We start from the raw sequence: 13,342 nt of genomic DNA on the forward strand, positions 1-13,342 counted from the left end.
TCACTTATTGGGTGTATGTGCATGATCGTCCCTTTATTACTGCTGCACTCCAGTCACAACGCCGCAAAGCCATCTTTGAATCACAGTGACAGCAGGCTGCTTTTAACACATTGTTCTGGAAAATTTTAGGTTGTGATATTTTTAGTCTCGTTATTTTCAAATTTCTATCAATAATGCATTGAAAACCTCTCCACTCTGAGGTTTGAAGAGAACAGCGGAGCGAGGCAGGTGAAGGAGGTGACAAAAATACGTTCATGGAAATGGGAAGTGCTGATGATGTATGTTGAAAACATTAAAAGCCACATGATCTTATGGTTACGCAATGAAGTTACATTAATACCTCGCAAATTTTGAAATATTTTGTCGTGTCCGCTCCTATTTTGCCCAAGGTTGAAGTTATTATATTGCCAGAGTACTCATATCTGTAACATGACTCGGCCATGCGAACAACTCAGCACGCCAGCAAGACCTGATGTCTGAATCATCTAAAAAATGATTTTGAAGATGTAAAGTGACCTCGCTATGAGCTGCCCTGGAGTACGGTGTATCTATGTCTGTTATTTCATTTTAGAAATACAATATTATTCACCAATGTTACTGGCATTTTGTAGCAGTAGCTTTTCAACATGCTCACAATTAGAAGTGATTTTCTTATATCTGATTCTCTACTGTTGGTGTCACGGATGGCAATTACCGTACAAAAAATTCAAATACATGGATGCAGGAGGTGGCACGTATACACATCCCACTGCACATGTTGAATACAAAGCAGAAAAATAGGCATTCTGTTATAACTCAGACACCATACAGTGACTATTTTGCATGTTTTGTTTTAATAACTTGTGCATGTTTATTGAATGAACCTCTCCTCATTTGCACAAAGTTGAGGTCTAAGCTACTTATGCAAATCAGGTGTGTCCAATGCAACTCACCACCCTCCCAAAACTCTGGAAAAACTATAAACTAAACGCAGTCAAATTAAAATGAAGACAGATTCAGCTGCTAAATGGCTCATTTGTTGCCTGAAATGTTTTCAGAAACACATTTCACTGAACTTTATTCATACTGAAGCAAAAGTTTCCAAACAAGCCACCATCTTGGGAGCAGAGAGCCCACAGTTGGCGTTCATCCAATCAGGTGCAGCCACAAAGTGTGAGTGATGGTGGCTGTAGGGGGGTGTGTTCTCTCCCCCACATATACAGACATGTGGATGAGCAGCACAACCTCTTGCAGCCAAAAAACATTATCATCAACATAATTGTTTGTAATTAAAATGTATTGTGGCTAACAAACATTAAGTACATATGTTATAAAAAGAAATTCATGCAGATGCATTTTCACTGGAGTCTGTCTTATGTAAAATCTGAGGAGTTTAACTCCAGTGAACATACGCCAAAATTGAATTTTATTTTGAAATCACTTCCTATTGTGCCATGAAATATATTTATATTTTCTGTGTGTGTGTTGTGTGTATGTGTGTGTATGTCTCTTTCCCTCGCCTTTTTGCAATTTTGGGGGTGTTGAGTCTGCAGTCAGTCAAAAGCCTTTTCTATGGCAATAGCACTGACAATCCCGAATGATAAGGCAAAGAAGCTACCATAAAATGCCTGGATTACTATTTGTGATCAGCAGGTGTGTCAACATTCTCATTTTATCAGGCCATTTCACACCAGCTTGCACTCCAATGAATATTATTCCTCATTATCATATGATTTACAGATAGTGGCCGATGATATGACTGCTCTTTTTGTATCTCCCTTTCCAGCGCACACGGATCTCATGAACTTTGCAGAGTTTAGCTGTTGTAGAAGACTCACAGTTCAGTAAAGTCTGAAATAAATTTAGATTGAATCGTGTCCGTAGAGATGCTGATCTCTGTGTGGAGGGATTTTGATCAGACTTCGTAAAGGTCACATAAACATTATATGAACGAAAAGCAGTAATGATGTATTTTGCATGAAAAACAAGACAGTCTAGTTTTAGACTGATTAAAACATTAGTTGTGTGATTTGTAAAGTACACACACTTGTGCAATTAATCCTGTAATGGCTGCACCTGATGGAGCATGATACGAAAAATAAGGAATGATGCTGCATGCTTCAGTGAGGATTAATGCCCATTTCCTGTGTGACCAAGGTCAAAGTTTGCCTTGATACCTTTGTGGATTCTTGTTCAAATCCATTATTCATCAGAATTACACACACACTTGCACACACAAACAGATATTTCTGCTAAACAGCGACTTGCATGTTTATTTACACATAGTTATGAGAGTCTCCAAGGCAACACCGGGTGAGTATCTCATGAATAGTGGAGATAAGAGTGGATGAAGACATGGGAGAGGAAAATCAATCTTTCATCTCTCATGAAAGCACAAACATTGTTCTGCCTGAGATGATCTCGTGTGATCTACTGACACAATCTTTCAAGGAGAATTTCCCATATTGTGGATGACCTGCGAAACCCAGTGGCCCAGCGTGAAGATTTAAAAACAAGGATACGAGGATAATGCTGTGTGCTGGATGCAATATGGGAAGAAAGCAGGGTCGAGGGGAATGATGCACCCCAGACAAAGCCCCGAATGGAACAAGAATGTGCTACAGGAGTCATGAGCTACAGTGTACACAGACACATGTAAAAGCACTTTAAACTGGATTTCGTAGCACACATTGTCAGGGAGAGACACTCGACACCTTGACACCAGTACATAGCATCAATTTCATCTGTCACATCTGAATGTCATTCAGTGAAGTATGACTTTTATTCAAAGAAGAATACACGGATAATGAGACCAAATGTTCCAGCCTTAAGTTATGGTTGGCTTTTGCATTCTTATTGTCCTACTGTCACTCCTGTGGAAAGGCCTGGGCTGAAAAAGTTGAATATTTTGCTGTGATTTCTACTCATTCCAATGGAATCACAGCAAGTTCAAATTTAGTGAACTTTGACCATGAATTACCTTTGAGGGTTCGGAGAGCAAGAGTCCAAAATCGAGAGGGTATTATTGCTTATCAGATGTGTTGAACCATTCGCTTTTTTAACCTTAGAATTGGTTTGCAGACGAGTTATGAGACACGAGTCGATGGTACAATTGTGCCTTCTAAATAAACTGTGTGACCTTTATGTCCTGTTAGCGAGCTTTATTTTCCATCTTTAATTATTTTTTATTGAACAAAGTTGTTTGCAATGTGAACAAAAAGCAGGTGGGAATAAACCTCACACAGAAAACGGTGAGTTGGCAGCTAGCTCACCACCTCAGTTCAACAACTAGTCCTGCCCATACAGACACTATGTTCCCCAGTTAGTACAGCCGGTTGTGATTCTAGAGTCTGTTGGGACGAGGGCAAAAACTCCCTCCAACCAGCGTTCCTCACCATTATGTCATAAATAATCTGACACCAATGAAAAACGTTTATAATCTAAACCTTTTTTTTTTTTTTTACCAATTAGTAGAATTTTCAATTATAAATAACAGTAAAACAGACCAATTAAAACCTGAATTAATAACTAAGCAACTTAAACGTCGTCACATTGTAAGCAACGTACATAATAAGGCCAGAGATCATCAACACATAAAACACTGATTTTGAGGGAGCAGTGCAGGGGCACACCCACATTGACGGTGGCTGGCTGGCTATGCTTTTCTTAATTTCATGTTATTTTTATTATTTATTTACTGTAAGTAAATAATATCTAATGTTAAATATCATATAGACACATATTGTGCATACATCACTGATCACTGAGAAGGATATTATGCATATGCAACTTTGCCAATTTGCCAATATGAATGGCCCTCAGGGGCCCCCTTTCCCAAATTTCTTATGGGCCCCTAACATGGCTAGTTTGCCACCTGGTGGTGCGCCTAATATTTTACAGATCAATTATTCTATACCACTTTTTGGTGACCGCACCAGATGGGGTAAGAAATTAGCAGCTATTGACTTTTCTGATTCTTCTACTAGGAGTCATGAAAATCAAGAGATTTTAAGTCCTACGTACACATGGTTTTAATACATGAGTAAAAATCACATGAACATTAACTACTACTGAAACTGTGATCCTTAGCTACTAATCAAGGACTATATTGTTTTTTTTTGCTATGATCTTTAGAATGAAAATCTTAGACCAATCTTTGGTCTGAAAAGACAATACATTCACACTCTAACTGCTCTAAGACAAAAAACATGATTATGCTGCCTGAAGCTTGCAGATCATAGTATATGTTTCCATGTAAGTATAAAGTACTTTCCAGCCGACCATAGATAAGAATAGGCAATTCTGTAGGGTTTTGAAATTCATGCTGGTGAAAAGAAAAAAAAAACAACTTTTCTAAGGATAAACCACATATGCGTCTTATTGAGAAGCATTAAATGGTTCATAGTCTTAACCTGTTTGGCAAAAGAGGAGAGAAAAGTCACAACAAGATACATGAGGATGAATTCCACAAATTAAAGTGGAAACATCAAAACCTGAAAAAATAAACCATGACGGTAACCAATGTTTAAATCAAGGCACTGTAGCTAAAATGACAAACCGAAGCATCACTCCTATGGTGTCTACAAACAGTCTGCAAACAGTACCAAACGCTAGATTGATAAAACAAACTTCTTCATTCAGCAGGGTCTATAAACTTAGAGCGACCATGATGGAAATGTGCTGAAAAGTGTTGCACAAAACAAATAAATGCAAATACTGTTGAAAAAATAGTAAGGCCTGAAAATCAATTGATTCAATAATCCCTGGATCTCATGTCAATAAGGAGTGAAGCAATTTGTTCCAGGCTGTTTGGCCAGGGTTTGAAATCTAGGTTTTAATCAGATTTTTGGCATGTTAATGCTTCTCTCATGCATCTTCAGTAGGGTCATTATGTAAGAGTCAATACAATCAGTAAGCTCATTCAAGCCGGACATGTGACCAGCTCTTTGTGGTCCACACTCCTACGTTTCATTAATTCCTCTGAAATGAAATTCAGAGTTGCAATGTCCTTTTTCCCTCTCCCCTCTAATCTAATAACTGTAATGATACAGATTTCTAAATTCAATCAGCTCTAATCTAGGAGATACAGATGCTCTCAATAGGGAGAGAGAAATGGTCCCAGCTGGTGAGTGGTGAGAGTCTCATGAAAAAAATCGAGCTACTTTAGAGAGAAGTGGGACTCATACACGGTGGATAAAAAGACATTTTGGGCCTATTTTAGTAATGTGCCCATTGTGTTCCCACTGTTAGGAAATGAGCCTGTGATTCATCGCCTTTCTTTTTTTAATGTGTAATATTTTTTTATTCAAGTATGTTGTTCAGAGAACAAACAGGATTATTGTCGTCGTTGTTGAAATCACACTTGTGGCTTCGCTCTGAATATTTTAATCAGTCTATGAAAATAATGTTGTTGTATGTGACGCACATGTGGCATTTAGACAATAGAGGGCCCATAAACATAAGCCACTGAATCAAGCCTCACTCTCTTGGTTATTTAGGACAAGTCAACTTTGACCTTTAACGTGGGCTATTTACACACCAGACATTTGAACTTGTCATTGTAGGTAAAGCTCAGGAGCTGTATTCACAAAGGATCTTATCTCGAAAGCTATCTTGAAAAGTTCTCAAGTGAAACTAAAAGTTGTCCTCTTGAGACCTCTTCACAGAGTTGCTGCAAATGGATGGATGGATGGATGGATGGATGGTTGACTGGGTGTAGGTCTTATGTTTAGGAGCCTCTGCTCACTCTTTTAGCTGGAGCTACTTTGTGGCTAGGATTTTTGGGAATATAATGGTGTTAGAATTTTGGCTCTTCCAGTTCCCTCATCTCAAAGTCAATGGCTTTTTTGAATGGGTTTCAGGTTAAATGCCTGAAATAAATAATTGGCACCTGCTGACTAGAAGTCTAACCAGCCAGGGTAATTGAAATCGCGTGTGGGCTTGCTTGTCAGCTGTGCATGCTGACTGGCTGAGCTACCTTGGCTCTCCACCTAGAGCCACTTCTGCAACCACACCCCTCTGCCACCACCTCCAATAAAAATGAATACAATTAATCAATTTATAATCCATATTCCACTGTGAAAGCACTTCATGTGAAGATGTCAATTCCAAAGTCCAATTAAACACTGAAGCCCCCACACACAAAATAAGTGTGCTGCAGCAGAATATAAACAAAAAAAAAATCAATTTGTGAAAATTATGATTGATATGTTTGTTTATTAGTGGAGTACACTGTGGTGGCGACTGAGAGTTTCATGAAGGAGTACTTCATCTGCCAGAAGACCGTCACCTTAGAGTAAAGTAATGTCCTCATACACTCGGTTCAGAATTGCCATGAGTAAACACACAGTTTCTTAAATTAGTCTGGGAGAAGATAAATTACCTTGGGAGAATATTGCTTACCATTTTCCTCCAGTCCTGCAGGAGATCCACTGCCCAGTCTAAGAAACAGTTCAATAATATCAAGGACCGCTCACATCTGTTTTCTTCTTTCATTCCCCCAATGCTCTGTGCACTTTCCTCAAGATGTACGCTCTTATCTTGACAGCCAAAATAAACACCTTTCGCTCAGAATCAGGTGCCTGTCAACACGCACAGAACTGTTAATTCAGCTCAGACTCTTTATTTAACATGAAACCGACAATTGACAGTCTAGGGTAACATTAGCAGCCCCGCCCTGCTTTGCACTGGATTTCACTCCCGAGACAAAAGTGTTAAACGAGATAGTGTTACATTTGCCAAGCTCAGCCCTCATCCTAAACACCTTGTCAAGTACAAATTGACACATGCTGTTTTGAACAACATCAGTGTTAAAGCATACTAACACGTATAATTTGTAATTATTTTAAAATTATTTTGTGATTTTGTTATGATAGTGACAGCTGGAGATTATGAAGGATGATATGCAGCAAAAGGCTGCAGGTCGCTTCTAAGGACTCAGCCTTTTGTACATGGCACCCGCACTCTACCAGGTGAGCTACCAAGGCGCCTTGCCAAGGGACTATTTAAGACTGTTAGTATACATGGTTCTCATGTAATCTAACATTAGCTTAGTTAGCTAGCTAGCTACAGCTAATCAAATCTGAATCCGAATCAATGATCGTTGACTAGAAATGAGAAGCTGCTTGTGCCTCTGTCTGCTAACCGTGACCCAGTGCTTTAAAACAATTTCAAGTGGCCAATCTGCTACAACTGCCTATGTGCCGATGTCAGAGTGAGCATAGCAATACTAACTTACTTAAAGACTAAAGACTTAAAGAACCCCCCAGCAATAATACATAATATGTAATGTCCAGTTAGACCTTTAAATAAAGCTTGCTGACAAACAGTTCACACTGTTTTTGGACTGTTATTAACATTGTAAAAAGGTCCTGGCTTGGTTAGGTTTAGGAAAAGATCATACTTTGGATTAAAAAACTGTGCTCAGTCTTGTAAACTAAAGTAATAACCTACATGTGTTAACTTGCGTAACATCATTCAAAAACACATTTCTCTTGACTCTCTGTTTCTCTCTCTTTATACTACTGCACTGCAGGGGCGCTTCAAGAACTGACTCTAAAGTGGTACCTACAGAGGCAAACCCAGAAGCGTAGGGCCACTGACAAGGCTGCCGGCAATGGAATCCTGATTTTACATTAACATGTTGAGTCAGAGGCCTAAAATCTAATACAGTGCAAACATTTGTAAAAGTCAGTAGCATCGGTCAGGACTGCAATTAGACTGCTTCTGTCATAAATAATGATAGATGGTTAGAAGCAGAGGACAGGAAAGAGGTATGTTGTACCCCAATAATATGGTAGATGTCGAAAAATACTTAAGTTTTATGAGGAGCTTACAAATTCATTCACACACACATACAAACATACACAATACCTTGACTTCCAGAGTGAAATTTACATGCTCATGTGTTTCCACAGTTACCAAATCTTAGAGATCTTAGATGATGTTTTTTTTTCAGTTCTTGAATTAATGCAAATGCCCCATACCACCACGCTTTCCTGTGGTTGGTCCATGATGCATTCTCACTGCAGCAGAGTTGAAAGTCATGCGGTTGTTTGGTCCAAAGCCATATTCTTATCAGTCTGATGTAATCACTCGAAACGGACCAAAAAGGTCAAGTGAATTAGACCTTAAACTGTAAGAAACCACTTAGTTTTATACATTCTTTGTGGTCAAAGGGTATCTGGTCTCCCAAGAGCCCATAATGTTTCTGTCATAGTATACCTGTGAAGAATGTATTCACAACAAAAAAGCCGACCTCCTTCTGCTCTATTTTTGTTAAATAATAGTCTACTTCAACACTTGGTGAAATATATTTTATTTCTCACCTGGAATTAGATGAAAAGATCAATATCAATTTCATCTCCTTACATTCAGTAGAGAGACTGGACCAGGATGTGCTCAGCCCACACTGCAAAAAGGCAGGAAGTGGAGCATAGTGTTTTGTTTTGCAAACCACAAAAGGTCAAAGAAGTCATAGCTGATCTGGTCAGACATATGCAGCATCTTAAAACTGTTTGGCCTATTGTGGCTGAGAGTATTGGGTTAAAAATAATTAGCTTACTTCAGGGATGAGGAATCCGAGATTTGGAGACAATTGTACTTGTGTTTCTGTGGGAGTGCACAACATGGCTACAAAGGAAATAAAGCTGCTACAAGGAACTTTCATGTTTTCCCGATTCTTTATTTTTTTATTTTTTAACCTTTATTTATTCAGGGCACTTTCACTGAGAGCTCTCTTTTTCAGGAACGCCCTGATGACATTTACACAGTCACACCTGGAAGCTGCTGTGTACAACCACACCGGGGAATTGAACCTGCGATGAGGTAATGCGTCCTTTAGTGGCTACGTAAGATTAATAACTATAATATGACGATGGTGAAACAGAGCTGCTTCTTTCCTCAGGCAGTGAGACCCCTAAGTTCATCCTCAGCCTTCCTTCATCCACCATAAAAACTAGTTATAATTTTATGATTTATCCGACCTGGAGAAGTCATTATTAACTATAAGAACAACATAGAAATAGCCAGTCTTCTCGTTGTAGGTCATATAGAGGCATCATAATAATTTGAGACTGTTTAAAAAACTGATTAAATGATCCTTGTAGTATGTTTTAAAACATGTATTTTTAACCACTGATTTATCTTGTGCTAGATAATTTAGGAAATTGAAGAGGCGGATCAGATGTTAGTGGCAGCTTAAAAAGAATATTTTTTTTTTATAATTTCAGCACCATCTGTCTACAGCTCACTCTGTTGGCTCGTAGGTCTGTCAGTTGGTCAGTCCACAGATATTTCATGCTTTGGTAGCCAGGTTATTGCCCTAGGAGGCTGAAATTTGGCACAGAGGTCATGTCTGTGTGTGTGAAGGTGTGTGTAGAGGGGCGTGGCATTGGGAGTGGCCTATCACAAGAAAGGTGCATAACTTCCAGATGGATTCACAGACATGCATAAGACTTTGTGGAAAGGTCAGTCATGAGACAGCTGATGAACTGTTCATGTCAAGTGGTATAAAGAGAGTGTAGGAGTGACAGTAACGAAAAGGCATGACCAAACTTTATGGGAGGACACACACAAATACTCACACACACATACCGTTTAGCTACGTCTCCTTTCATAACTCATGGGCGGATTGTTGTTGTTGCTTTTGGTAGGCATCATTAGACTTCCCTTTTCATTGCTGTGAATTGACCCATCCCCTGTAATTCTGCACTGCACCCTTTCATAACTCCGCCATGAAAATCTATCCAGTCATTGGTCCGCAAAGCTGTGTGCAGTGCACCGTATAGCAACTGCAACTTTTTAGTATGAAGCTGAAATTTGCCATAGAGGTCAGGTGCATGTGTGCGTGGGTGCAGAAACCTGGTTGCAGCTGTTATGAATTTGCCCTTGTTCATGTCTGAGATGTATTTTTCAGTGTGATGTCTGAATGCTGTGTGTTTCTAAAAATCAGTTTCATTAGAAAAGAGAAACAGAAGCACCAGAGGAAGAGGAAGAAAAAAGATGACAGCTGGTTCTGTACCAGTTAGCCCTAAACTGATTTTTGTTAATGCATAAATAAGTCAAGACAATGGATTGATTATAATGTTCTGTGATTTTTAAACTTTTGACTTGGCTTACTTTGGAAAGTGAGAGATTACTAATGTATGAACACAAGGCTGCCTTATCTTGTCCCGGTATGAACCCAGGAAGCTCAGACCTCTATTAATCTTGAATGCACTATCTCTTTGTTCTCCTCAATCTGTCACCGTCATTACACAAGCAACACTGTAACCTCAAAAGTTTGAAAAATATATTTTTTTAAACCCTGCAGTATCCAACCCCTCCCAAATACACTGTTTATTTGAAGTTTTGACTTCTAGGTTTTCCTCTGCATAAAGTTTAAATAATACCGATGGGTTGAAAGTTTACTCTGTAGATAGTCAACAATACACTTTTAAACTGTACACGTTTTCTCAATTATTTAAAGTGTCTTTATCTATGTATACTGTGAGCCTGAAACCCTCTTGCAGGGAAAACAAATCCTAACTTTCTATTCCACTGGTCCACCCAAAGTAACTCTATTGGAATTAACCAAATTTGCGATGCAGCCCATTCGAGTTTAAAGGTGCAAAAAATTAAGGTTTTTAATGATTAATGATAGCATAATTAGTGACTGATGACCGTTTATACAATCTATAATGCACCTACTACCTATAATGCAACTACTTGAAGACAAAAGGATGGTGCACTGTTGAGACTTGAATACATCCTGCACTAAGTAGACTTTTTGTACAACCAGAAATAAGATCTGTTATAATATCCGTTCCCAACACCACTGAGCCCCATTAAAATTCATATAGAATATGTGTTTTAAATTAAACATTCATGCATGTTATCTTAACTCTGCTAGCATAGAGGAAGCTGGGAAAGTGAAATATCCAAAAATGGAAAAGAAACTAGTTTTTTTCTGCTTTTTTTATATATTTTTACATGAAATGTACCTGTGAACAATGCAATCCTCTCACTGTGCCTGCTTTTAAGAAATGTGTGAGCCTACTGGTCACATGGAACACACAAGACAGCTTTTCAGCACTGAAGCGAAAAGACTGATTGCACCACAATTGCACCAGACGTGAGTCCACAAATTCAGGTGCATGGGGCCAGCCTTGTGGGGATGAAACATGCATCAGGCATGCTTAGTTGTATATGGATAAAATGTATAGAGTGCACGCAAAATTTGCATCAGATGGCTTAATATAGTCTGTGAACATATAGGTGTCATCTTTCATCTTACCTAATTCAGTATATTACAACCAAGTAGCTCACGGTGTCCCATTATTTAGCTTACATACAAATGAGGCACAATATTTAATCATGTGTGCAGCTGTTTGTTAAACTGGTTCTGGCAACTGGAATGAAATGCAATAGAATGCAATGTGGACCTCATCACAACATTCACCGGATGGAGAAAGGGAAATGCCCAAGACACGCCCACCTCAGAGCTCAGTACAGGCAGACAACAGCAGTCTGCTCCTTGTGTTATTCTATGTGAAGCACAAGCAGCATTAGAGCCTATAAGTAACTGAAACAAGGTCAAATCCACAAGCATCAACATAAAAACTATGGCAAAGTGTGCTCTTCACATTTATAGCGCATCATTTGAAAATATGTCCAAACATGCACGGTAAGATGACCTTTTCACGGTGCAAACACATTTAATAATAGTGACACACGAGGACCCATTCCTCCACCTCATTGTTTCTTGCCACTGAGCAGCTATTTCATTCTTCAAGCTTTAAGTGTCTTCTTCAAGGACATCCTGTGTGATGTGCTGAACTAGTGCTCACTTTACTCATACGCACTCACAATGGCTGAAAGAGAAATGTGTCTACAACAGTCAGCTCCAGTGACCACCACATCAACAGTTACAGTTTGTGTGAATGAATTAAATCATTGGGTCGACCGACACTAAATGCTCCCTCAAGTCACCTGTTCTAAGAAAAACTGTAAAAGGGTCAAGTTCAATCTTGCAAGTTTTTTATTCATTAGAAACCACATGTCTAGAGAGGCTGGCGAGGTGTTTATTCATTCTTTGATTTGCACTCATAAGAGTTACTGTTTAAAGGATAAGTTCACCCAAAAGCTCGCCAAACATTTCTGGAGCTGTTGAAGCATTTTCCTAAACAACTGAAGTAGATAAACATAAAAAAAGTGCAATCCAAGCCCCAAGATCCCAACTTGATTTGAAAAGATGTTCTACCCTTTATTAAGTTGAAATCTTCACTACCCTATGCTTAAAGCGTTATTGCACGAGCTCAACTGGTTGTAAATCTGTCTTTTCAAATCACTTTGGGATCTTGAGGCTTCCAGAGACTTGGATTACGCCAGATGAGTACATTTTGAGTTGTTTTTTTGTTGCTGTTTCCCCATCTATTTCAGTTGTTTAGGCAAAATCCTGCAACACCGTTTCAATGTGAAGTTCCAGACATTTTGCGCTGACTTTGCATCCGCATGGGGGGTGAATGGATATTGAATGACTTTTAAATTTTGGATGAACTTATCCTTTAACAAGCTGGCCACAGGCCAACCAGAGTGCACTGAAACCACTGTAATTACTGTTCAAACAAGCATTTAAAACACACACACACGCATACAAATATTCAAAGCAAATAGAAACATTTAGCGGTTCGGATGACTTAACAAAATATGCAAACTTGTGCTTGGTATACAGTCACCCATAACTTTGCTCCACCACCACTACTTGTAGCCTACAGAGGAACCAATACTAATCATGTTAAGAGGAGATTGCACTAGTCTGCTGTGTAAAAGTGCCTTTAGCCAGTCAGCCGGGTCTGTCAGTATCAAGAGAGCAGAATATAATTCATATCAGACAAGTAAACACATAAATCTCTCAGTAACCAATCAAAACAATGGATGACTAATACACTAAACTCTCTATTTGCTGCAGCTATCTATATATTCTGCTTGTCTGCAGTGTCATTATGTATGTACTTTATATATGTCACGACTGCTTTTACTGTTACGGCATGTCCTGTTATTTTAGGAACACTTTCTCTGTAGACTGTCCCCTTTTCTTCAGAATAACTCAACTAAAGCGCACATGTCTGGCTTTTGGATACTGGCCCAAGGGTCGCTATAGCAACCTTCAAGTTTTTGTAATTGCTCCGACCTTAAAACAGTCACTGGAAGGAAACACGGCAATTATGTGTTTAACTACCACTCAAATGTTGTTTACAGCAGTTTTCATTGTAAAAAACAAATGTGTGTTCTGAAAGGGTGTGCTTTTTAAAAAAAATCCAAATTGTGATTACAGAATTAACTGAATAAATGAACTTTTTTTTTTTTAAAGTTTATATCTGCA

The sequence above is a fragment of the Pagrus major genome, chromosome 15 (genome assembly GCF_040436345.1).
Source record: "Pagrus major chromosome 15, Pma_NU_1.0".
Classification (NCBI taxonomy): domain Eukaryota; kingdom Metazoa; phylum Chordata; class Actinopteri; order Spariformes; family Sparidae; genus Pagrus; species Pagrus major.